At 37.9% G+C, this 25507-nt stretch overlaps 1 protein-coding gene across 7 annotated transcripts in view; it reads left to right on the plus strand.

Moving 5' to 3' along the window:
• Window positions 1-24684: 24684 nt before the first annotated feature.
• Kcnc2 (potassium voltage-gated channel subfamily C member 2) overlaps window positions 24685-25507 on the plus strand; it is a 183544-nt gene continuing 182721 nt past the window's right edge. For 2 of the 7 annotated variants that reach the window (XM_076920236.1, XM_076920237.1), the window contains exon 1: window positions 24687-25473. The gene's annotated coding sequence lies outside the window, so the exon portion shown is untranslated. Of the gene's footprint in view, window positions 25474-25507 lie in introns of all 7 variants that reach the window. The other 5 variants (XM_076920238.1, XM_076920235.1, XM_076920234.1 and 2 more) reach the window with 5 other exon arrangements.

Here is a 25507-nt window from a genome sequence, read left to right on the forward strand (position 1 = left end):
ATGGCTAACTATTCCTTTTGGATAAGGAGGTGGCAGATTCCAAGAGGAAACTGCTTTGGTAGGAAGAGAGGAAAACTCACAGAGAGCAAATGCCTCTAAGCCTTTGCACCAGCCTCCTGCCCCTCAGAAGCACCAGATCTGGAGAGGACAGTGTACATGACATGGCTGGAGAAACTGTGGACAGTGCACATGACATGGGCAGAGAGCCTATGGCCACTGCACATGAGATGACCTGATGTGAAACTCACTGAAGCAAGCATTCTGAAGCTAACTCCAGGCAAGCTGGCAGATGGGCAGCCTGAGCTCTGGTAAGAGGAGCGTCTCGAGCTGTAGAACAAATATGACAGTTCTTACCAATGGAATGGATTAAATGAAAGAGACTGTAGCAGGGCCAGAAGAAAGAGTAGATGAATTATAATACTCAGACAATAACGAAGATAAAAATAATAAAATACTAGCAGAAGATATAAAGCCTACTGGGCATCAGTAAATGACCAGTGTCACCAACTATGGAAGAAGATGAAGTCATAAAAATGTATTCAATACAAGTATAGCTCAGATACGTCAAAATCCAAGAAATGATAATTATCCAGATTTCAGAAATATTTGAAATGTCAAACAGACAGGAAAAATATCCTTCATGTTATAGTATACTTAGAAAACTAAATATAACCACTAAAGAAAGACTATTGAGAAATTCCAGAGGGAAACACCAAGTCATATATAAAGGCAAAGCCGTAAGAATAACAGAAGACTTTTTTTTGTGTTTTTAAATTAGTTTTTACTATTTATTTTTCATTTTTTTATTCTTTAATTTTTTTTTACAGTCCAGTCTTTATTCTCCTCCTGGTCCACCCTCTGACTGTTCCACATCTCATACCTCCTCCCCCACAACCCCCATCTCTAAGAGGATGTCCCCACCCTCACCCTACCGAACCTCCCTACTCCCTGGGGCCTCCAGTCTCCTGAGGGTTAGGTGCATCTTCGCTGACTGATTCCAGACCCAGCAGTCCTCTGCTGTACATGTGTTGGGGGCTTCATATCAGCTGGTGTATGTTGCCTGGTTGGTGGCTCAGTGTCTGAGTAATCTTGGGGGTCCAGGTTAGTTGAGATTTCTGGTATTCCTATGGGGTCCCCCTCTTCCTCAGTTTCTTCCAGCTTTTTCCCTAATTCAACTACAGGGCTTACCAGCTTCTGTCCATTGGTTGGGTGTAAATATCTGCATCTGACTCAGCTGCTTGTTGGGCCTTTCGGAGGGCAGTCATGATAGGCTTCTGTACATAAACCCACCATACAATCAGTAATAGTGTCAGGCCTTAGGTCCTCCCCTTGAGCTGGATCCCAATTTGAGCCTGTCACTGGACCTCCTTTTCCTCAGGCTCTTCTGCATTTTTGTCCCTGCAGTTCTTTCAGATAGGAACAATTGAGACTCTGAAAGTTGCCGGGTGGTAGTGGTGGCACACGCCTTTAATCCCAGCACTTGGGAGGCAGAGGCAGGCCGATTTCTGAGTTCAAGGCCAGCCTGGTCTACAGAGTGAGTTCCAGGACAGCTAGGGCTACACAGAGAAACCCTGTCTCGAAAAACAAACAAACAAAAAGACTCTGAAAGTTGGAAAGATGAACAATGATACATTTCAAGTTATGAATGATAACATTTAGCAACTCAGATTACTGTGCCCAGCACAGATATTCTTTGTAAATGAATATCTGCACAGTAACCTGAGTAAAAGAATAACATGATAAACCTATGTTAGAGAATCCATGACTTCTAAGGTGTCACTTTGGAAGATGCTGAAAGGATTCTATTCAGTAAAGAGAAAGATAAACACACCTATGAAGCTACAGGGGAAAAAATGAGGCAAGACCAAAAAAGTAGATTGGTGATACACAAGTACCAAACACTATATAAGGAACAAAATAATAAAGAAATGAATGCAAATATGTCAATAATTACTGTAGCTGCTGGTGGTCTGTTATTCAGTCAAAAGACAAAGACAAGCCAATTGAGAAAAACAAGACCCAATCACTTGCCTACAAAGAAATCTAACTCACTGGCAGACAAACAAAAATGTAGAATGAAAGGATGAAAAAAAGGATTTCAAGAAAACAGAATTAGAAAGCAAGCAGATGTTTTCTAAGAATCCTATAGATATCCATTAACTCTTCAAACCAAGGTTTGTTAGAAGAGATAGAGTAGATAATTTCTGATTCAATGGCAATATAGTAAGAGGATATAACAATTGTAAACACACACACACACACACACACACACACACACACAGACACACACACATACACCAAGCATTGATGGGTCCTATTTTATAAATACTATGGGATGTAAAGGCATAGATTGACATCAAAACAATAGCAAGTGACTTTGATGGCTATGTGACTGATTCTTATCAATGCTCATCAAGACAATAAACCAAAATCAGAGTAAATAGAAATATAGATCAAATGGACTTAATGGATCTGTAAAAATAGGAAAAATAATCTGATAAAATCAATAATTGAAACAATGTGTTGCTTCTTTGAAAGGAGAAACATAAAACACTTAACCTAACTAAATTATTAAAATTAAGGATGAAAGGGGGCTTTACAACAGATTTTCGTCAATAGTCAGAAGATCGTTAGGGCATACTTTGAAAACATATATTCAATTAATTAGATAATGTAAAAGAGATGAGTGAATTTGTAGACATATATTGTCTACCAAAAGTTTCACCTAAAAGATTAACACAAGCTAAACTTATGGATAATGAGTAATGAAATCGATACAAGAATACAAAGTATACCAGTTTAAAAAGAAATAGAAGCCTAGACTCAGATGGCTTCATTTTGATCTACCAGAACTTTAGAGAAAAACTAGTACCACCTGGGAGACTTCCTAGAAGACTCTTCTTCTCCTGATCTCAGCTTTCTGTAGTTTCCTGTATTTTCTTGCTTAGGGTTGGGACCCTGTGAGATTTCAATATCTCATGCTTTCATCTTGTCTATTGGTGCTGTTCTTGTTCAGGTCTTGCTCAGGCAGCCATGTTGTTGAGACATCATGGGTATAGATTCCATGAGAGAAAGCAAAGGGGAATATATGGAAGGGGGTTGGAGTGAGAAAATGGAGAAGGGAAAATGTAATTATATTTTGATGTGAGTACTCCCCTGTACATTAGTTAGAGTTTCAGTTCTGTGGAGAGATATCAAGACCGTGCCAACTTTTATAAAGGGAAACATTTAATTGGGGCTGGCTTATAGTTTATAGATTCAGTTTATTATCTTCATGGTGGGAAGAATGGCAGCCTGAGGCGGACATGGTGCTGGAGCAGCCAAGAGTTCTACATCTTGGTCCTAAGACAGCAAAAGGGGATTGTATTCCACACTGGTTGGAGCTTGAGCATAGAAGACCTCAAAGTCAGTCCCTGCAGTGACATACTTCCTCCAAGAAGGACACATCCAGTAATAGTGTCACTCCCCATGGGCTAAGCATTCAAACACAAGTCTATAGTAGCCAAATCTATTCAAACCACCACACCACATCCCAAAATTGTGCCAATGATCTTCAAACTATTCCATATAATAGAAATGGAAGGGACATTCCTGAACTCTTTCTTTTCTTTTCTTTTCTTTTCTTTTCTTTTCTTTTCTTTTCTTTTCTTTTCTTTTCTTTTCTTTCCTTCCTTCCTTCCTTCCTTCCTTCCTTCCTTCCTTTCTTTCTCCCTCCCTCCCTCCTCCCCTCCCCTCCCTCCCTCCCTCCCTCTCTTCTTTCTTTCGTACTTTCTTTCTTTCGTACGTTCTTTCTTTCTTTCTTTCTTTCTTTCTTTCAATTCATTTCACTTGCAAAGCCAGACTACTTTGGTATCAAAGTCAGGCAAAGACAACAACAACAAAAAAAGAAAATTCAAGGCCAATCTGCCAGTGAACACAGATGCAAATATTCTAAATACAACTCCTGTGTGAGGTTAGCATGGGATCCATAGCATGGCACTGTTTTCTACAAAAACAAAAACAAACAAATAAGCAAAAAGAAAATTTAGCCACCACAATGTGTGACTGTGCATCCTTTTGCCTCTTCTGCCCCACCCTGCGTTCTCAGCTGAGGTCATGAATTATATTTGGTCAAGAAAAAGTTATCACTATTGCATGTTCCTTTGTTTCTTCCCATTTGTATTTTTATTCATTGTTTTCTTTTATGGATTTCTATTAGATGTGAGTGGTGCGACTACTGTTAATCTCTGCATCTTGTGACATTGTCCCCTATAACATAAGTGTGAGGGTGCACACTAGCATATAAACCTGATCGCAGTTTTTAAGTAAGAAGAAAATAAGAATGCAGTAACTTAAAATATGAGAAAATAACATGCTGGATATTTATGTTTTCAAAGTTCACCACCACAGCCAAAAAACCATTCTGTTATGTATTTCTTGATACTGATCTGTGATTATGTCTTTAGAATTGCTTCTTAGAAGAGTTGTTGAGTCAGCAGAGATGTAATGCTCTAATAGACTGTTGATATGTCTTCCAGAGTGGTTTCTCCAATTTTATAACTCCTACTAAACATGCATGAAAATAGCTATTTTGTATAACTGCCAAGGTTTGATAGGTTCATTCCTTTAAATTCTTGTCAGCCTTATGAAATATAATTCAATTTCACTTGCCTTTTCCGTATTATGTGACAGGTTGAGTATTATATATATTTATATAGCCACTGTGATTATCCTTTATAAATTGCCTGCATTACTGGCTTATAGCCTATTTATTTTCTGTTGGGTTTTAAAAACATTGTCATTAAGAACTTAGTATATATGTGATATATACTAAGTATATAAGAACTTAGTATATATGTGATATATACTAAGTATATAAGAACTTAGTATATATGTGATATATATATATATATATATATATATATGTATATCAATGTATATCTTTTCAGTGAGACAGCATCTTGTGCCATCCAGACTAGAATTCACTATGTTGCATATACTGACCTAGAAATTGTAGCAATCTTCTTACCTTGACTACCCGAGCACTGGCATTGTAGGCACAAACCACCACACACAGAAGACTTTTTGTGTTTTTGAAGTAAAATCTGTGAATTGTATTTCCTTTGGCTTTGTATTTTAATTTGAAAGTCCCTCACAATACTAAATTATATTTGTACACAGAAACAGGAAATAACAATATGCAACAGTAATTGGATAATAATTTAATCATTCAAATATTTACTGTATTGTCTATGTATTCATTTTGTGTACAATACACCAAACTAAATTAAAATATGTATGTGCAAGCATTCATCAATCTTTTATGGATTCTAGTAGTATATTCCAACTTGTTATTTGCCATGGATTGAGATGACATGTAAAAACATTTATTTGGGCTAGGTATTCAATGCTAAAGACCCTGGGTTCAATCCCAACCCCCTAGCTTCCTAGTTCTCTTCCAGCCCCATAATATCTAAAACAGAAAGCCCATAAGAAGGGTCCTTATTAATGTAGTTGATTAACTCAGTACACCCAAGAGAAAAAAAATCAACGGGACAAAAGAAACATGAATGCCAGATGAAAGCGAAATCTTGCAGAAAATCACAAGTTTTTTGGAGAGTTTTCCTGTGGAAACATGAAGCCTAGTAGGTGAGAGTGAGGCCTTGAAGTTCATAATTTCTAAGCAAGTACAAAGGTGACTTTTATTTACAACCAAGACAATAAATCATTGCTCCATCATGTGGGTTGAAGCTGCACAATCCATACCATCTTCTGACCGTCTTTAATCTCCATTCTTTGGATATGGTCATTTCATCTGAGACTGTTATTCAACTGAACTGAACCATGACCGGCTCATATTTCTCCATCTTTTCTTAGAGGATTCTATAAAAGACCTTGTCTACACCCACAAACTGACTAGCAAAGGATTTATGGCTGAGATTTCTCTAGAGGCTTGAAGCAGAGAGATGAGCCAGACAGACTTGCTTTTCTTGTCTGAGGTTGTAGTCTGGTGAGATAAAGAGATATTAAACTAATAATTACATACATAACTAAATAGTAACAAATGAGATGACTTTTACAAAAGAGCTTCTAAGCGTATATGGTTTAAATATTCTGAATTGTAAAGAACGGAATCCAAGGTCTACGCAGTAGGCGCAGTTTGTCAAGTACTTATTGTGAAGGCACGAATAGATTCTAAGTTCAGTTCCCAGTATCCCAGTAGGCGGGGCAGGGCACTGTGTGTCTAACTAGGCATTAGACAGAGGTAGTGATGAGCTTGCTGCTTTGCCAGGCTTGCTGAATTTGTGAGTTCTAGGTTCAGTGAGAGACCTTGCTTCAAAAGATAAGGTAGAGAGCATTTGAAGAAAATAACAAACACAAATGCACACTTGTGCATGTGTACCTACACACACACACACACACACACACACACACGCATACACCCGTGTGCACACACAACTCATCAGTACATGGAGTTTGAAGTCCAATAGCCTCCAAAATACAAAATTATGAATGCCAACATTATGTCAGAATGGGAAATTCTTCACTTTATGAGATGGGCCAGCACCAGAATACGGTCATAGTAAAAGAAGTGTGTAAAATTACCCTCTGGCTATGTAAGTGCAAAGGAAACAGATGAATACTGTGTTTGCTCTTGGTTACATTTTTTGTCAAGATTTTTCACATTTACGTAAATGTTCCAAGCTATAAAATGAAACCATAAACATCTCTGCATTCAAGCACTTTCATGAAGGATAGTAATCCTATCTAGGGAGTCTGACCGATGCTTATGCTTGTCGGTGGAGGGCAGTGTTATCGAAGGATTCCACAATAGGACATAGGGTCTGAGACAAGAAGTAGATCAAGTTTCCAGGTGAAGGTTGTAGGGTTGGAGGTAGTGCCAAGACAATGAGATCATTGTTATGGGAGACGACATGGCATATACAGATGTCCCATGTGGGAAAATCCATCTGAGCATGTCACACAGAAAAGCTGCTGAGCACCAACAAAAATTTATCGTGTTATGCATCGAATTTTCAGGTAAAAATGTCTATGTAGCTGAAGTGTAGAAAGCAGAGAAGGAAGACAACAGGAATCAGGTTACTTGCCATATTTTCTAGCAGGAGTCCATATAGAGCATGAACTTTAACCACTCTGAGGTGGTAAGAGAGTCTTTGGGATTTTGGGATTCTTTGTATTTTTTTTTTTAAACATTCTGAATATTAGAGCAACCATAGATTCTTCTCAGTTTCCCCCAGGTTCATGTATTCACTAGGAATTATAGGGGTCTGATGTCTATTTTGAATCCTTCAACAGGTGAGTTCTTTCAACACTCTGGGTGTAATATCCTGGTCAAAGGGAAGTGGTGTCATTTTGAGACACCTATAAATAAGTTATACCAACTTTTGACTTTCCGTTTCTAGTCTGTTTTATTCTTTGACATAGTCATTCATCTGTCAGGATAAATCAAATTTCTCTTTTTCAGATTCATTCATACTTTTTGCAACTGAGTTTATTTAGACTGTACATTTTGTCAAACCCATGTTAATAATTTTTAATGATTTTAAATACACTATGATAAATAATTTCCCCCCAAACAGTTTTTAGTACCACCATTTTATAATTCCTAATGGCCAAGTGAATTGAATAAGTCATTAGGCTTTCCTTGTGGAATATCAGCTTTTAGTTTTTTGCCTTCATGTTCTTCCTCAATGTGGTATACCGTAATTGTTTATTTATGGAACATTCTAAGAAATATTTAATATGTTCTCTCTTGGATCCAACTGTCTAAGTGCATTTCCACCTTGTTTTGAAACTAGTAAAATGGCAACTGTCCTCAGGGACTGTCTGCATGTGCCAAGACTTTTCTAGTCTTTAGATTTTACACACAATGGCAGCCTTGTTTCTTGTTCAAAAGGTTCTTGCTCTTATCACTGTTCTTTAAACAATATTCCTTCTTGGTCATTATTAGCTCATGTATCAATTTTCCAAGTTGTTTCTACCACCATCTAAGAGATGAAATTGCCAGTGAAAGGAATCTGTTTCTCTTGGCAGCCCATTGAATTCCTATCAGTTTAATGGCTGAGGGGACCTTTCTGTTCTTATTTCACTGGAAATGTTATGACAGTTAACTTAGCTGTGATGCAGAGCCATAAGGTATTATGTGGCCTCTTATGAGCCCCCCCCTCTCTCTGTGTGTGTGCGCACGTGTGCATGCGTAAGCCAGAATAGAACTTTAAATCACTTGGTGTTATAGCTACAGGCATTCTGGAACTCCGGAACCCCTGTCTGCATGATTGCACAACAAGTGGTGTTAACCACTGAGCCATCTCTACAGGCCCCAAATGAGCAGCCTGTGCTTTACTAAGCATTTCAGAGGACAAAAACGCTGTTTTACATGTTTCAGATGCCTTATTGTCCCCAGCGCTAACACATAAATCATACTTTAGCTATTGTACACTAACACAACAGGCACATTTCTCCATTTGGTCTCCTCTACCTAGACAGTATTTCCCAACCCTGTGGACTGAAGGTCCTCTTCATCTACTTTTACTGTTTTCAAATAGAACCTTGCTATATATATATAGTCCAGGAAGAGAGATTTTTATTCTCTCTCTCTCTCGCACTCTCTCTCTTCCTGTTTTTCTTTCTTCCCTCCCTCCTTCCTTTCTTTCTTCCCATTTTTTTTACTTTTTAAACATCCTCAAGAATTTTATATATGATTATTGCATTTACATAATTTTCTTACTTTCTCTTCTCTTTCATATACTCCTGTTTACCTACACCCCCCTCAAATTCATGCATGATTTTTCCTTTTCATCCCCGTGAGTGGTGAGATTACAGGCACACACTACTCCTCAAGCTTGGCCTATGTATTCTTCTTGATGTTGAGGTCATAGCTTGCCATATCTATTAATATCCCACTGTTTATTATTTCTTTATATCACTTACTATCATATGGAACTCTGTGCTGTGTTTACTTACACTAAGGAGAAAGTAGATGCTTAAGATGTGAGAATGGCATGTTTTATTCTTGTGTGCTTAATATTGAAGAGACTATTTCATGTATTGGAAATCCTTAGTAAATAATTACAAGAGGTGACAAAAGTTATTAAAACCATTTTTTGGAACCAGTGAGATGACTCAGAGAGTAAAGGCACTTGCCACACAAGCATAACAAACTGAATTCCATCTCCAGAGCCTATGCAAAGGCAGGAGAGAACTGACTCCACAAAGATATCCTCTGACCCCCACATCTATGCTTTGGCATGTGCATTCATGTGGACACATATATTGAAAACAAACAAATATGTGTCTTCCAGTGTGAAATCAAACAAGGACATGAATACTTGTTTAACTTTCATAATTATTAGATCAGAATTACCAGTCCACACTTCTCTGATTAACCTTTAGCAAGGTCACAGACTTTGTGTTTATTATGTTAACAGCAGGCAATAAACACAGACCATGGAGAGTATCTGAGAAGATGCACACAGTATATACACAGACATGCTTGAAGGAACAGACACTTAATAAGGCAATGAGGAACCAGGAAGCCAACACATAAGAATAGAGAGAAACTCAGAATTAAGCCTGACATTGAGACAGTATTTTGACACACAAAAAATCTGCTAATACTTAAAACGGTGTTTTAGAGGATGGTATGTGTGAAGAATCTAGGTAAATTTGTAAAACTATAGGAAAATAATGCCTGGGATCCATCATGAAGAGTTAGGACTGACTGATATGGTTCTGTGGTCTGTTGCCACAAAATTCAAATACACACGTCCCTATTGTTATAATTATCATGATACCTCTTCAGGTTCTAAAACTCATTCATCGTAAATCATTGAACCTCTGTACTGTTTGAGCAATATCCCTCTATTTCGTCCATTTTCTGGCCCCTGAAAACCACCATTCTTTTCTGCTTCTGTGAGAAACTGGCTACTCTCTAGACTCTAGAAACAAAGAGATTACACAGGATCTCTGTGTGTCTAGCTTGTTTCATTTAGCACTGTATCTCCCATATTAATTGTGTGGTGGAATGTCTTAGTGAGGGTTTTACTGCTGTGAACAGACACCATGACCAAGACAAGTCTTATAAAGGACAGCATTTAATTGGGCTGGCTTACAGGTTCAGAGTTTCAGTCTATCATCGTCTAGATGAGGGCAGGGCAACATCCAGGCAGGCATGATGCAGGCAGAGCTGAGAGTTCTATATCTTCATCAGAAGGCTGCTAGTGGAAGACTGACTTCCAGGCAGCTATGAAGAAGATCTTAAGCCCATACCCACAGTGGCACACCTACTTAATCAAGGCCATACTTCCTAATAGTGCCACTTCCTGGGCCAAGCATATGCAAACCATCACATGGAAGATTGCAGGATTCTTCCCTTTTAAAAAGGCCCAATGATACTTCAGTGCATGTGCTTGACATCCTTTCTCTGTTCACTCATGAGAGGTAGTTTTGTCACGTAATTGATTGAAAATAAAGCTGGTGTGAACATGATGATGTAGACATAGATATACTGATTTGCTTTTCCTTTAGTGTTAATCAGTAAAAGGATTTCTGGGCCATGTAATGGTTACCCTTTGAAATGGCATCTTGTTGTGATGGGAATCTGGCCATGAACTTGCTATGTAGGCCACACTAGCCTTGAAGTCAACATCGTCCTTCCTTATTCTCTTATGTGTTAAGATTGCAGCCACACAGCACCGAGACTTATACTTTTAAGAAGTTGCTATAATATTTGTCACAAATGTGTATTTCATAAAACAATTTTTAAACATGTGCTTCGGTAATCACTTAAGCAGTTAAGCTATTTAATTTTAGTCAATTCTTGTGCACAGCTTAAAACAGGTATTTTTCTTAATATGATTGATAGGAATGTACATTAATATAACCACTATGAAAGACAGTGTCTCAATCTTATTGCTGGATATATATCCAACGGGAATGCTATCAGTTTGTTGAATGTAAATGGATATTTTTGTGATTTTTTCAGCATTATTTATAATAGTCAATATTAGAAACAATCTAAAGTATGTGAGCTTAGGTATTATAGCTGTGTGGCAGAATGTTTGCCTAGTGTGTACAAGACCGTGGGATCGATTCCTAGAAGTTCAGAAACTGGAGAAAAAAAGAAAAGAAAACAGCAACACAGAGATGGAGTATATTTGAACCCTGAAAAAACTCCACAGAATCCTGTCATTCGAAACATCACGGATTGACTTGGAGATCACAATGTCAAGAGAGATAAGTTGGGTACACATGGGAAGGTACCTGTGACCTTGGTCATAGGTGGAATCCAAACATGTTGATCTCTCAGCAGTTAGGGTAGACTAGATCTCCAGAGGATGGGGAGCAGAGAAGGTAGGTGTGGTTAAGCAGGAGCAGTGGATCTAATACACATGCAGTGGGGAGATCATAAGTGGCAGTAACTTCCTGTCCAACTCTAAAAGTGATAAAGGATCTTGGAAACTGTACCACTAAGAAATGATAAATGTTTGAGTTAATTCATAAGATAAGCTGATTTAAGTATTATAGAACATAACCGTGTATTTAAAATTCATATAGTATTTCATATGTACCATTTTGGCCTCTTAGTTCAAAATGAATTTAATTAAAACAAACAATTGTTAGAAGTCTATTATATTTTAATATTTCCCAATATTAATGTATTTTTATTATTATAATTGAAATAGAATTATATAACCCTACCCCTCCTTTCCCTCCCTCCAGTACCCTTCTAGAGGATTGCCACAAACCCTCTCTAATTGATAGAATATTTTCCTTTCATTATATTTGTTACACATGAAAATAAATGTATGTTCATTTATAATATATTATGGCTCTCCACAGTCTGTTAATGTCTACAGTAACACATAATTATTTTATTTTATACTATGTTCTCATTTCTAAAAAAAAAAAAAGGGTCTAGCAAATTAATATAGAATATGGGTGTTTCATGGGTGCTTTGACTTAAAATGTATTATAGTATATGTATAATATACAATATATAGTACTGTAATATAATATATAAAATAACATTACATAATATATTGGTATTATATAAATATAAATACCTATGTTAAATATATAAAAATATTTTGATTAAGGGAATTTAGGCAAAAGAGGAAAAGCACATTGAGAATACAGACTTCCATCCTACTTCAGTCATTAGTGTATGTCGGCAGGAACTGTGTGTTTATATTTTATTTGTATAACTCACAAAATATCATGAGATGATGCCAATGTTTTCCTCACTTTATGGAGTATGCACTTAAAAATAGGAGAAGACAAGTCACATTTTCAAGTGTGTACGAGCGAGGGAGATATAAATAAGGAAAGTGAATAAATTGAGAATATTCTTTAGAAATTATGGTAAAATTTCTGTAATATTCTCGTATTGTCTGTCTTTTTCATTTTGGTTTTGATTTAAATGGTGGTAATTTAATAAACAAATCCTTGGAGTTTGCATCTTTTCTTAAATATAATAAAATTATTAATTTTATGATGTCAGACAATTGAAATACACAGACACATATAAACATCTGTGTTTCTTTGTTTTATAGGAATTTTGTTTTATTTCTATATATATTAGTATATAGTCATTAAAAAGCCAATTTTTAAATTTTAGATTTAGCTTCTTATATTTACTTTTATCATAGCTTCATTCATTATTCTTCATCTGGGATCAATTTGCTTATGTTTAGACTTTCTTTCTTTCAGGTGGATCTCCTGTTGATAGTTTTTCTTAGATGAGTGAGTGTGTGTGTGTGTGTGTGTGTAAGCACATGTGTGAATGATATTTCACTGTATAAAGACTTGTAGACTTACATTAATTTTCTTCTAATACTGTGAAGACGTCACTTTTATTTCCACATTATCAATGACTCACTTCAGAGAAGTGTGTGGACTTTGGCTACATTTGAATATTTTATCTGTTTTTAGCAGTTTCAATTGGATGTGCCTAGGTATAGTTATGATTTTATTAATCCTGCTTTCGCTTCAGGAGCAGTCTCTGAATGTGTGGTTTGATGGTCTTATCAGGTTTGGAACACTGCCAACCTCTATCTCTTCAAATTATGCTACTGTTTAATTGCTCTGGTCCTTTCCTTTGGGGGTCTTAGCATTAAGTCGGACCTTGTGCAGCATTCCATATATCTAGTGTATTGTTTTCTTCATTTTATCCCTTCTCCCTGTGTGTGCTTCAGACTCCATATTTCCTACAGCTTGACAGACCTTCCACTTCATTGATAGTTCCATCATCTGTGTCTGATGTCCACTTAAATTGATGTAGTAATTTATTAGGCTGTAAGCTGAGACTGACAGTGACCAGGACAATATGAAGTGAATTTTGGTAATTGTTTTTTATTTGCAGAACATCTCATGTACAACAGCAGCTATAATAATCAGTTCATGTTAGCTCATCAGTGGATGCTAAAACAAATGGTTCACTGGGGAAAATAATTGTTATGATTTTTGAAGAGTATCATTACAACTATACGCCAGCAGAAAGTCTTACTCCCAGGTATATATGAGATGCACAGGTTGGACTTGTCGGGTCACCAAAAAATAATAAATAGAAGAAAAGATGACATGAAGTTTGGAGGTGGGATAGGGAGGTGAGGGTAGATCAGCAAGGCGTTCAAAAAATGGGGTCAAAACACACTGTATGAAATTCTCAAAATATTATTAAAATATTATAATTAGAAAAGTGGTGTCATGGATTAATTATATAACTATAATGATTAAAATGCAACTTAAAGTAGTTTGGTGGACACCTTGTCAATGGTGCATACGCATCTTATATGGCAATGAATCTGATACAACTCAGAAGATTGTTATCAATTCTGTAGTATTCCCTTTCTCTTCTGCTTCTCTTCCTTCACTGTGCCTGCCCCCTGCCCCTGCATGCTTTCCATAGTGACTCCCCTGGCCTTGGTCCTTGGGGCTAATGAACTTGCTGGAGGATGGCTTCCAAATAAACCTTGTATAATCTCCCTCTGCTCCCTCCTTCCCTCTCTCCCTCCCTCCTTCCCTCCCTCCTTTCTTCCCTCTCTCCTTCTCTCCCTCCCTTCCTCCCTCCCTCCCTCCTTCCCTCCCTCCCTCTCTGTCTCTCTGTCTCCCTCCCTCCCTCCCTCTGTCTCTCGCTCTGTCTCTCTGTCTCCCTGTTTGATTCAATTAAAATATGTGGGACTAACAGGGAAATGTGTAACCTTGGATCTACTGTGAGATGAACATAAGAAAATATGATGAAAGACAAAGGAAGATTAAGAGATTTCATATGTAAAGATACCAGAGACACAATGAACATGATTAGTATTGTAGCTACTTAACTGGAAATAAGCATCAACTGGATATGTGGGAAACATCCAAATTTAATGTGCAGCTTCTATTTTATTTAATTAATAATATAATGTTTTAAACACAGATTTATTATTTTTGGTAGTTATTACAGTTATGTAGGAGAGTGTCTTCACCCATAAGACATGCATAATGAAATATTGATAAATGCATATTGTAAGACATCTACAATTTATTTTCAACAGATTTGGTAGATGTACACGTATGTATTTATGCAAATGCATATCTGCATATAAATGTAATTTTATATGTAAATGACACATGCTTAAAATATTTATGGTGATTTATTATCAGTGGCTAAATGTGTATAACACAATAAAACAGTGGTATGACATTCTTCTCTTATCATCTCAGTCAAGAATATAAATTATGCTTTTTATACATTTATTATATTTCTTCCAGTAAGGCAGAAATGATGTGAAATACATTCCAGGTAGAATTCTTTAAAACAATGAAAAAAATGAATCTTTGAAAAATAAAAAAGTTTAGTTGCTGTGTATCTTGGGATTCTGAACATTTGGACAGTTTCCTAACTATGCTAGTAAAATGAAATTCTCATTTCTTTTCATGCATTAATTTAGAGTGAATAGGTCTGTTGACTGTGCAGGCTTTCACCTTTTCACAGCAAGCCAGGATAGTTGTCATACATGGGCTATTGTATCAGTCAACAAACTCTAGTTCCACTTGTCCTAACAACCAGACTCCCTCCCTTTTGCTGTCATTTGAAGTATTTTTGCTCCAGTAAAATGACTTTTTTTTCTCCACAGGAAGTGACTGAGGATGTTTATTTCGCCAGCCTGAGAATAGGGCTTCTGGGCTCTCTCTTCTTTTAATGGGTAGTGCAAGTTAGCTGCCTTGCTCTGCTTTTTTAGCCCTGTAATGGCACAGAGATATTTCTGTATCATTTTCACTGTGTAATGGATTCTAGTATGATTCCCATGAGTTAGATTCTATGGAAACATTTTCCTTACTAAGAAAAAAAGTGCATGTAAAATTAAAATGCCTTTTTCTAACTCTGGATTGAAGAGATGAGCCTTGATGTTTAATGATATTCTCTTGGAGCACACAGTTCTAAGACTTGGAGAAAAATTACAATCAAGTCATTTTTTTCTTTCCCTTTTCTCTTAGAGGAAGAGGTCATTCTAAGATGATCTAATTATTGTTTTCTAATAACCTTTAGCATCTGTGATGACATCATAACATACCTCACTCTCAAATAGAATCTTCTAACCAAGTGTAGTACAAAGTCCTAAACTTGCCTTTTCATTTTGTATTCTGTTGTCTAGGGAGGAATGGTGAGAATCTAAGAGATATTTTTAAATGTCTATTAATGTATACACATTGGATTTATGCTAGACATTTTCTCACTATTCTGCTGTTATTTCCCAGGATATGGAGGTGAAGCATAATGAGGAAACAGATTAAGCGTGATTGACACCCTTGATGCAAGGGGTGTTGAGTTATAGGACTGGTCTCTGTTTATAAGAAGATTAAAGAGGCATATGATTAATTTGTGAATAGCTCTTTCTCACAAGACCACCATTATTCAGGAATGGAAAGAATATGCTGGCATGAAATTATACTTAAAATATTTAGAGTTAACATTACCTCCCCAAGAGGGTTCTTGTCTTCCTTTTGACTTCACTTCACATCCTCTGTCTCATTAAGCAGGGTGACTTCTCTCCCAGGATTCTGGGTGACTGGTGCAGATATGAGCTATGTGTCAGGACAGTCATTACATGACATTAACTCTCAGCAGACTTGAATGACAATCCAGGAAAAGAACAAAAAGACTAGAGATCCGGGTATGGGGTGGGGTGACCAATGGGGAAATGATCCTAAAGTAGAAACTTATTCAGCTTATTCAAAACCAGAAATAATGATAGTGGGCCTTCAGCTTCAAGCTGGTCTTATTGTAACAGGAGGTCAAACATATGACCAAGCTTGGATGAATTCTTTCTGCAGTACTGTGCCCAGGCTTCTCATCCAGAGAACCATCAGCAGTGATAACTTCGTGGCTCCTGTTTTAAACCACAGAGCTTTGGAATGATTTGTTACCCAAGTGTCATCAGAACAGAATTTGAATCTGCAAGTGTTACACTACTTTAATTAAACAAGGCATTTCCTGTTGGCCATGGGGCCCAGTGGTAGTGGGAAGCTGAGACAACACAGTGGAAATGGTTCAGAGGAGTTACAAAGACATTGCACAAGGCTCGAGAGAAAGGGCTATTGAAGATTGATAAAGTAGCATGGAATTTCCCAGTCCTGCAGCCTACAGAGATGAGGTGAATAGGCAGGGACTCTAATAAACTCATAGGCCAGGCAGGGGAAAAGATAGAAAGTGACAACTGGCATTTTTTTTTTTTGTAGTTGTGATAAAATAAGAGAAGTAAAGAAACATCAGAGAAGAAACCCCAGCAGAATTTTGAGAAATTATGTGAGACAGAACTTGATGAATTGAAAATTAAAGCTGTTTCTTTTCTCAGTCTCTTTTAGGAAAAGAGTATCAAAGAAATGAAATCTAACTAGGGCCATGGAAGCCTGTGTTAGAAGCTAGGAAAGATAAATGTTGGTCTCAGACTCTTTCAGTCAGACACAAGCCATCTAAAGAATATAAAGATAAGCCCAATAAACCTTCCCTACTGAAACAGAGTTACTCCTGAGCCTCTGATGTGAGTATTCTTACTAGGGTCCCAAGGTGTAGCCACTCTTGAGAGGAAAGATGTTTGGCTATGACTTTTGTTTAGAGTAGATTATTACTTGATACAACAAGATTTTAAGAGATTTATATCAGCCTGGAGTACCAGTGACGGGGAAAGCCAAACATTTTGAAGGTGTTTGGTCTCTAACCTATATCAAGTACAAAATAGACAAAGATTTCTCACATATAGCAAGAAGTTTTCCTTCTAGATGCATCTGACTAATGTCAAGTCGGGCATTCATTGAAAAAATGGAGAGTGTGATTCCTAGTAATGTCACAAGCTACGCCATAAAGTCTCACCAACTTGAGTTTCTAAGAAGGGCAACAGCCTTAGCCACCCAACGTAAACAGAGAAAAGCCCACTAGACCTCAGCCCTGGACAAAAAATCTACAGGCAAGCAAAGAATGCTGAGATGGGGGAAGAGACAGTCTTTCTCATAGAAGATCATAAAAATTGGTTATTCAATACCAAGTTGTTAGCCCTGAAAATATACATATGTATAACATCATCTAGATTGAGCAGGTCATATTTAGGAGTATATTTTATATACTTATAATATATATATATATATATATATATATATATATATATATATATTACATATACATATGCATATAGCACTATTTAAAAAAAAGAGGCCATGAGTTCAAAAGAGAACAAAGTGGGTGGATGGGAGAATTTGCAAGGAGGAAAGGGATAGTAGAGTTGAAGTCATAATTTTAGAAAAAAGAAAAAGAATAAAAAACAGATAATAGCCAAAAATTAACATAAAAGTTAAGAAAACATTGATACAGAAAGACCTGATTGTTTACTAAAACCGTTGTGAGTCATAAACTTCTTGCATGTTGATGGCTGTCTAACTTCCCAAGAGGAATCCCATTTAGAACTGTAAAGAAACTGACGCCCAGTTGAAAACAAGATTGTATTGTGAATGAGCAAGGGTGCAGTGTAACAGATACAACAGTAACAGAGTCTGATATGGAAACTGTGTTACAGAGACTCAAACTTTCCCTTCACTTCTGATCACTCGTCAGAAATAAATTCTGCTAGAGAAACACAAGAGTGTTGAGCAAAATGTCGAAGTTCAAGTGCTATTTCTTCAAATTGCCATGGCTTTGACTTAAGGCAACTGATATGATCTTTTTGTATAAACATATCTTTGCTTATAATATATGAGTAATTATAGTTCCTATACCCTCAGACCATAGGGACAATGAAGAGGAAGAAGACATGCAAATTACTTATCTCCAGAACCTGGAAAATGCTATGTGCACAATAGTGGTATTTGTGGTCTTATTACATCATGATGCTGTCTCTTCGTCTGTGCCATCTTTATTGTCCGTGTCGTGGTTTGTTATAATCCAGCCACTCTCTTGGATATTGTTGTGGTTGATATGTACTTAATTCCAGTACTTACAGTCTAGCACAAGAGACAAGCAATTAAGCAAGTAATTGCAATTCTGACTTCTAACTGTCCTGAGGAAATAAAAGCTGCTCTGTGCATCTGCATATGCTGAGTACACCGTGTGCAGCTTGTCTCAGAGCCTTGAGGAAGCCTTGGAGGAGGTGGAGTAGGAGGGCAGCCATTCCTCAAAGCCTATTACAATGGCCCGCATCCAACCTAGAAGGGTTTTCTGCTCTGCCTTCATCGTGGCTTAAATTGTCTCTTTAATGTCCATTTATTTTTTAATACTATCTGTCACATTAGAAATTAAGTTTACAGATAGGAACTTGGGAGTCAGAGTTAAACTGTAAAAGCAATTATATATATTCTTAAATCTAAGTAAATGGCTGAATCTAATTATTACAGTAAAATGATTCAGTTCATTCAGAGAATACGAATTCTTTCTGGTTATACATCTAAATATCACATTGGAATAGGTGGGTTCTTTTGTCTGACAGAACTCTGAAAAGTGCATGTAGCTCTGGGATAATCCACATCTATCCCCCTGCATGGCTTAGCATCTTCTTTGAGGAGTTATTTTGCCATACTAATTTGTATTGGCATCTTATATTATTTTTCACCTCCCTTTCCCAAATGGCACAATCATCTCTGCTATCCCATAGTGTCATTTGAAAAACTAATCAGACAGAAATAAAACCGAGAAGCATTTTTCCATGGCCAGCCTAGAGGAAAAGAATTTCAATAATGTTTTTGAGTACAGTTCCTCTCTCCAGAACTGCTTCTGGGCCCTGATGTTATTTTTACTTCCCTCAACTCTATTTGAAAGCTGCAGAAAGTGTCTTTTCAGAAGCCCGAGTCTCCACCTGTCTAGATGTCTTTCTAAATATTGAAACTGAGCTGTTGTGCGGTGCTGAGGTATGCTCTTATCTTATTGTGAGATGCTTCTAGCTCCTCGTTCCTGGAGTCCTCATTTTTGTTTCCTGAGGAAAGCAGTCTGATTACTCCCAACCTTTCCAGAACACTATCTGTGACTCATGATGTCTATTCTTCTCCAGTACACACCCAATCCAAGCAGATTTCTTTTGAAGAAAAGCTCACTTGCTTATTTTGATTACGGCTTTTATCGTATGCTATTGATGAAACCTAAGGGAGTGACAGAACTTTGATTTATTTTCATAGTGGGTTCTCAATTCCACAGAACAACTGGGATGCATCAAGTTATATTTGTGCATTTTTTGTCATGTCTATATCTTCTACTAATTTCTGTACATTTCATGGTTATACACCCATTCAAACTGTGAATCTCTCATTTAATCTCTGACTAGACATAGACACTGGAATAAAAGATGGTGGGCTTGAATAATAGCAAGGTTTTTTTTTTTTTTTTTTTTTTTTTCTGTGTGAAGTTGGGCAAGTTATTTGAAAAAAAAATTCACCCCTAGCCTCCTCATCCCTAGCAAGCATTCAACCAAATGGTTGGTTCAAACAAATGCTTCTGATATTTTATTTTTCACTTGAATACTTAGGGAAGTTTTGACTGACATAATTATTAATAATACTGTTCCCTTCATTGCCCTGACAATCATTTTTCAAAGAGGAAAAATGATTATTTAAATAATTAATTGGTAGACAACTATAATTCATAATAAAACTATATGTGCATATGTGCACACATATGCATATGAATTTATGTGCATACATATGCATACACATAGCACACATACACAGACAGATTGATTGATGAAAGATACATGAAGGATAATGTTTGGTATAATTGGTTTGCCCTTAGAATTATTTCTTTTCTGGTTGCACTCCTTCCTAGCATATACTTCAGACAGAATGCTCGGTTAATGTAGTGGCATATTTTCATAAATGTTAGATTCGGTCTAGCGTCCTATTGGATGTTGGATGCTGAATGCCGAGACCACTGTAGGATCTGAGTGGTCCAAGAATGTAGGATGCCGAGACCACGGATTTGTAAGGTTTGAGAGTAAGCCAGCCACACAGAATCTCGTGGTAAAACTTTAGTATTAGGAAAAAGCTTTTCAAAGGGAGTCCTTAGACCCTTTCCAGTAGACTTTAAGGTGTAGCAGTTCACTGTGGCTGGGAGATTTTAAGGAAAATGTAGAAAAGTAATCAGCAACAATGAATAATCAGATGAAATATATACATACATATATACATATATATGGCATACACCCATTAGACAACAGTAGAAGACAGAAGACAAGAAAAATACCAAAAATACTTTATTTGTGTCAGGAGAAAAAATAATGAGTGTATATTTTATTGATATCTGCCGATAATTTGGTCCTTATATAGAGGGCTACCAGCCACCTTAGGAAAGATATTAATAGTATCCTCTTTGTAAGTTACAACTTCAAACAGTGCAAAGTGACTAATGGTGTGCTCCACTTGTGATTTACTAAAGTGTATGTATGTGTTTGTTTATTATCTATCTATCTATCTATCTATCTATCTATCTATCTATCTATCTATTATCTATCTATCATCTACATACCTGTCTATCACCTATCTCTATCTGTCATCTATTTATCTTCATCATTATGATCTGTCTAGCTTACATCTACTTGTGTGTATGTGCACGAATGTTCAAGTGTGTATTGGGGGTGCACAGAAAGTGACGCCATGTATCTTCTTTAATTTCTTCTTCATCTTATTTTCTGAGACAGGTTTTTTTCCCTGAACCTGGAGCTTACTACTTGGCTATACTGGATGGTCAGTGAGCTGCAAGGATTCTCTGATCTCTACCTGCTTAGCGCTGAGATTCCAAGGCATGCCATGTGATGCCATACATTTTATATCAGTCTTATGATGTCAGGATTTTTCTGCTAGTCCTGGAGCTCCAAATTCAGGTTCTCTTGCTTGTGTGACAAGCACTTTAAAGACTGAGTGTCCTTCATAGTCCACTTTTATCTATTTTAAGTGAATTGTTGGTGCAGAAGGCAGCAATGCAGATTTTTCTATCAAAAGAGGCTATTTTTCGACTCTCTTTAAATGCTTATGGGTGATGGCCATCCTATATACACGGACATTTTTTTCTCTTCTTTCAACCTAAATGCCTTTCCTGAGAACACTTGCACATTAAATTTTTAAGTAAGCAATAAGTTCAAATTGACTAAATATCTTTGCTGTGATAGATATTTATGCAGATCCCCTAATCCCTGAGAAAAGCTGTTGCTTGTATTACATACAAATGAAACTGCTGAGTTCTAAAATCATGAATTTATCTTATTGAAGTCTGCCTCATCATAATCAACATAAATGATTAGTTTGGGTCGGAATGGAAATGCATTGCATAAATGTTATGGTCTGATTGTGTGTTCTGAAATATACTGAAAATTTGTTCCCACATTTGGCAGTGTTGGAAGGCAAGGCCTTTTGTGATGTGTTTAGGTAAGAAGCATGGAGTCAAACTGTGACTGATGGGAAGTGAGTTCCCTCTCCCTTCTGCTCTTCTTATTTGTGAGGACACAGTAAAAAAGGTTCACATGATGGTCTACACATCTCATTCTGGACTTCTTAGACTCCTGAGCTGCAAAAAGACAATACAAAACAAAACAAAACAAAACCAGTTTCTATACATTACAAATTAGTCTCAGATTCACTGTTGAGGGGGTGTAGAATTGACTATGTTAATAAGTAGGTCATTAAAAGACGATTAAAATGTGTATGTTGAAAGAAAATTATTATTATTTTTTTTAAAAGTGCACATTTGTTACCAGGTTTCAAGAGCTTCATTTTCCTTGTATTTCTGAAGACTGTAGTAGATAGTTGGGGTTCCTGCACAAGAGGCATCTGATGGGAAATTGTGGGTATTTCAGTTCTACTGTATAGGAACTCGTTGCAAATATATTACATTGTAAGAGTGACTTTAAAAAAGTTGTTACACTTTAAATGATTTAATTTGCTTAGATATTAAACTTTTACAAGCATGTCATCCTGAGTCACAGAGTTTTCTTTTTGAACAGGATCTCAATCATCCCAGATCATTGGAGGTTTCACTGTGGGAGTCAGGCTGTGGAGCCCTGAACATGGTCCTCTGTCCCCAGCCTCCTTAGGGATGGCATCAGAGGCATGAGCCAGCATACCAGGCTCACCACATAATTTTCAGGCTTTCCTGTGATGATGATGTAATGTCCCCTTTCTGCAGCCTTTTCTGATGCTAAGTCTAGAACACAAAGGGAGCCACACTTCCGTTGCTTCCCTGTGAGCCATGCTGCCCATACAGTCTTTTGTACCCTTGCTCCCTACCAGTCATAAAGAAAACTGGAGCTGCTGGTCCCCCACCCCCACCCCCAGTTTTGCTCATCATCTTTTAATGCTTTGCTGTCTTTTCCCTTTTATCTGAATTTTACAGCAAGATCAGTGGAGTCAGTTGGCCAGAGGGGTTTTCTGTTCTTGGCTATCTTATATAACGAACCCTGGATGTTTGTATTAGGATGCTCTTATATGGACAAGGAAACAGAAAAGGCTTTCCATCCATTGCTTGTGTGTCAGTTCTCCCTCGACGGATGCAGTCCATCCTTTTCTCTCCCACATCTTGTTTTCAGATTTTCCTGTCACACTCTCTATTTCACATCTATAAGTCACAATTCTGATTTCTTCTTCTTATCAGTGTGAGCACTTCTTAATAGCTCATATAAACTTAGATGTGCTAGAGTTGACGTCATTATTTCCCTCCCTGTAAATTCTCTTTGCCACTCTCCTTTCCTTTTTAATTCGCTCGGACCTTTCCCCAGGATACAAGTGCTATTATGAAACTGAAGTCTCTCATCAGAGATTTCTGTCACTAATATATAAGATACAAGTTACCTTTCTATAGTCTTAATTATATAATGTGAACATTACTTTTATTAAAACCAAGGATGGAATTTATGTAAGCATTTTACAATTATTATGCTCTCAGTGAATGTTATCTGTTACTACAAATGTTATCTGTTACTACAAAAGTCACCGCTATTACTATTGTTAATTTACTTTAAAGCTGATATCATATTCTTTTCTATATTGAACTTATGACATTAAATAAAGGAGTAGCTGGACAAGAAAAGAATGGAAGGTAGAAGTCGAATATATTTGATAATTTTTTTCTAGCAGTTGGAGTTCAGTATTCTCACATCAATCATTAAGTAAAACAATGCCCCATAGTTATCCCCACGGGTCACTATGATGGAGGTCATTCCTCAAGTAAGTTTTTCTTTCCAGCCATGTCAGTCTGACAACTGAAGCTGACTTTGTCACTAAATAATAGTATTGAGAGCAAAATTTGTTTATTCAAAGGTCTCTCCTTCCACTTACATCCTGTTGCTTTCCTTACTGGTTGCTCATGGAATTATGGAACAGTGGCTCCTCCTCCATTCTGCTTATCCCTTATGACTCTCCTTGAAAGGTAACCCCCTCAGTGAACTGCTGGTGGCTCGGCCCTTAAGGCTCCTGCCTGCAGAGGGCGCCCCGTCTCTTGGTTTGCGGGTTCGAGTCCCGCCGTCGCCTTGTCTTGTTTCCCGCGTCTTGTGGTAAAAAAAAAAAAAAAAAAAAAAAAGAAACATAACCCCTCCCCCATGCATATGCGCGTGTGTGCGCACATACAGAGAGAGAGATACTTTGTTTTTTGTGATGAGACCTAAAACGAGTTATATCATGCTCTCCCCAAGACAATCTATTGGGATCCCAATGTCTACCACTTAGAGAGTGATTTTATTTGGAGCCAGGGTCTTTCTAGAGGTGATCAGGTTAGAATGAGGCCATTGTCATGGGCCACTGTGTAATGTGGGTGATGTCATGGAAAAGGGAGACTCTGGAGACGCACATAACATGTACACAGGAAGAGAATGATGTGAGGCGATGCCGGGAGAAGATAGCTACCTTCAGGCTCATGTAGCTGACTGGATCACACTCTATCCTCAGGGCCTACAGAAGGACCGACCCTGAACCCTGCAACTGTGAGTCACTCTATTTCTTCTGGGAGAAAGCCCTGTGGTTTATAATACTCAGTCGTATCAGCACTAACAAGATGAACAAGGCCCAAATAGACAGTAGAGTTAAGCAAGACTTGGCTAAGTGTTGCTTTGTTTCTTGGTTATTTCAGACAAAGGAAGCTGAAGTTTTACTTTTTTGGAGCATTATGTTCCTGGGATAAACTTTTAAAAACTTGTTTTGTTTTACGTAACTGTGATGTGGTGGCTGGAGACCTACATTTGAGTGAAGAGAGAAAGTAGAGCCTTGTAGAAGACACAAGATCCCTGTCACCTGTAAGCAGACTTCTCCTGTCAGCTGTCATTAAGGAAAAGATGTAACTGGCTTTAGATTCTTTCACTTGTTGGGAGGGGTGGGGCAGTAAGGATACAGGGTGTGGAGATTGGTGCTTAGAGAGTGCAGGTAGGGCTCCAGAGAGGGCGGAGGACAGAGGACGGAGCTGCTCATCCTAGATTCCCCAGACCCTCCCACCCACTGTAGCTGTGTGCTCTGGCAAGCGGTGATGAAGGAACAGCTCTAGCAGAGGATGCTTTCGGGCGGGGGTGGGGGGAAAAACCAAATCTGTAGATCCAAATCTAAGCCGAGAGCCTTCACTTTCCACTGGGTGAGCCCCGCTGTCCTCCGGTCAGCCTCCGCTCCAGACACAGCCAACCCGGCTGAAGGTCTGTGGCGGGGTCGGGCTGCGCCAGCTGGACCCGCCCCGAGCTCCATGGTTCGCCCAGCCCCGCGCGATGGTGACTCTGGGCTCGGAGGGTGGCTATGGGAGAGCCCGCAGATCACAGCAGCGTGAAGGCGGGGAGCGCGGCGGGCGGCGGTCGGCGGTCGGCGGGCAGGGACTGTCTCCCCGACCTCAGTACCCAGAGAAGCGGCTCAACCACCTGAACCCCGAAAAACGCCAACAAGTAGTTACTCCTTTGAGGAGGGTGGCTCAGCTGGCCTCAGAGACTCAGTCCGACTGCAGGAAGAACCTCGTCCACACGGAGACCCAAGCAGATCTACTTTTCTCCGGGTCTCCTTAAGGTATCCGGGGACGAGGAGGGATGAAAGGGAAGGG

The sequence above is a fragment of the Arvicanthis niloticus genome, chromosome 22, assembly GCF_011762505.2.
Source record: "Arvicanthis niloticus isolate mArvNil1 chromosome 22, mArvNil1.pat.X, whole genome shotgun sequence".
Classification (NCBI taxonomy): domain Eukaryota; kingdom Metazoa; phylum Chordata; class Mammalia; order Rodentia; family Muridae; genus Arvicanthis; species Arvicanthis niloticus.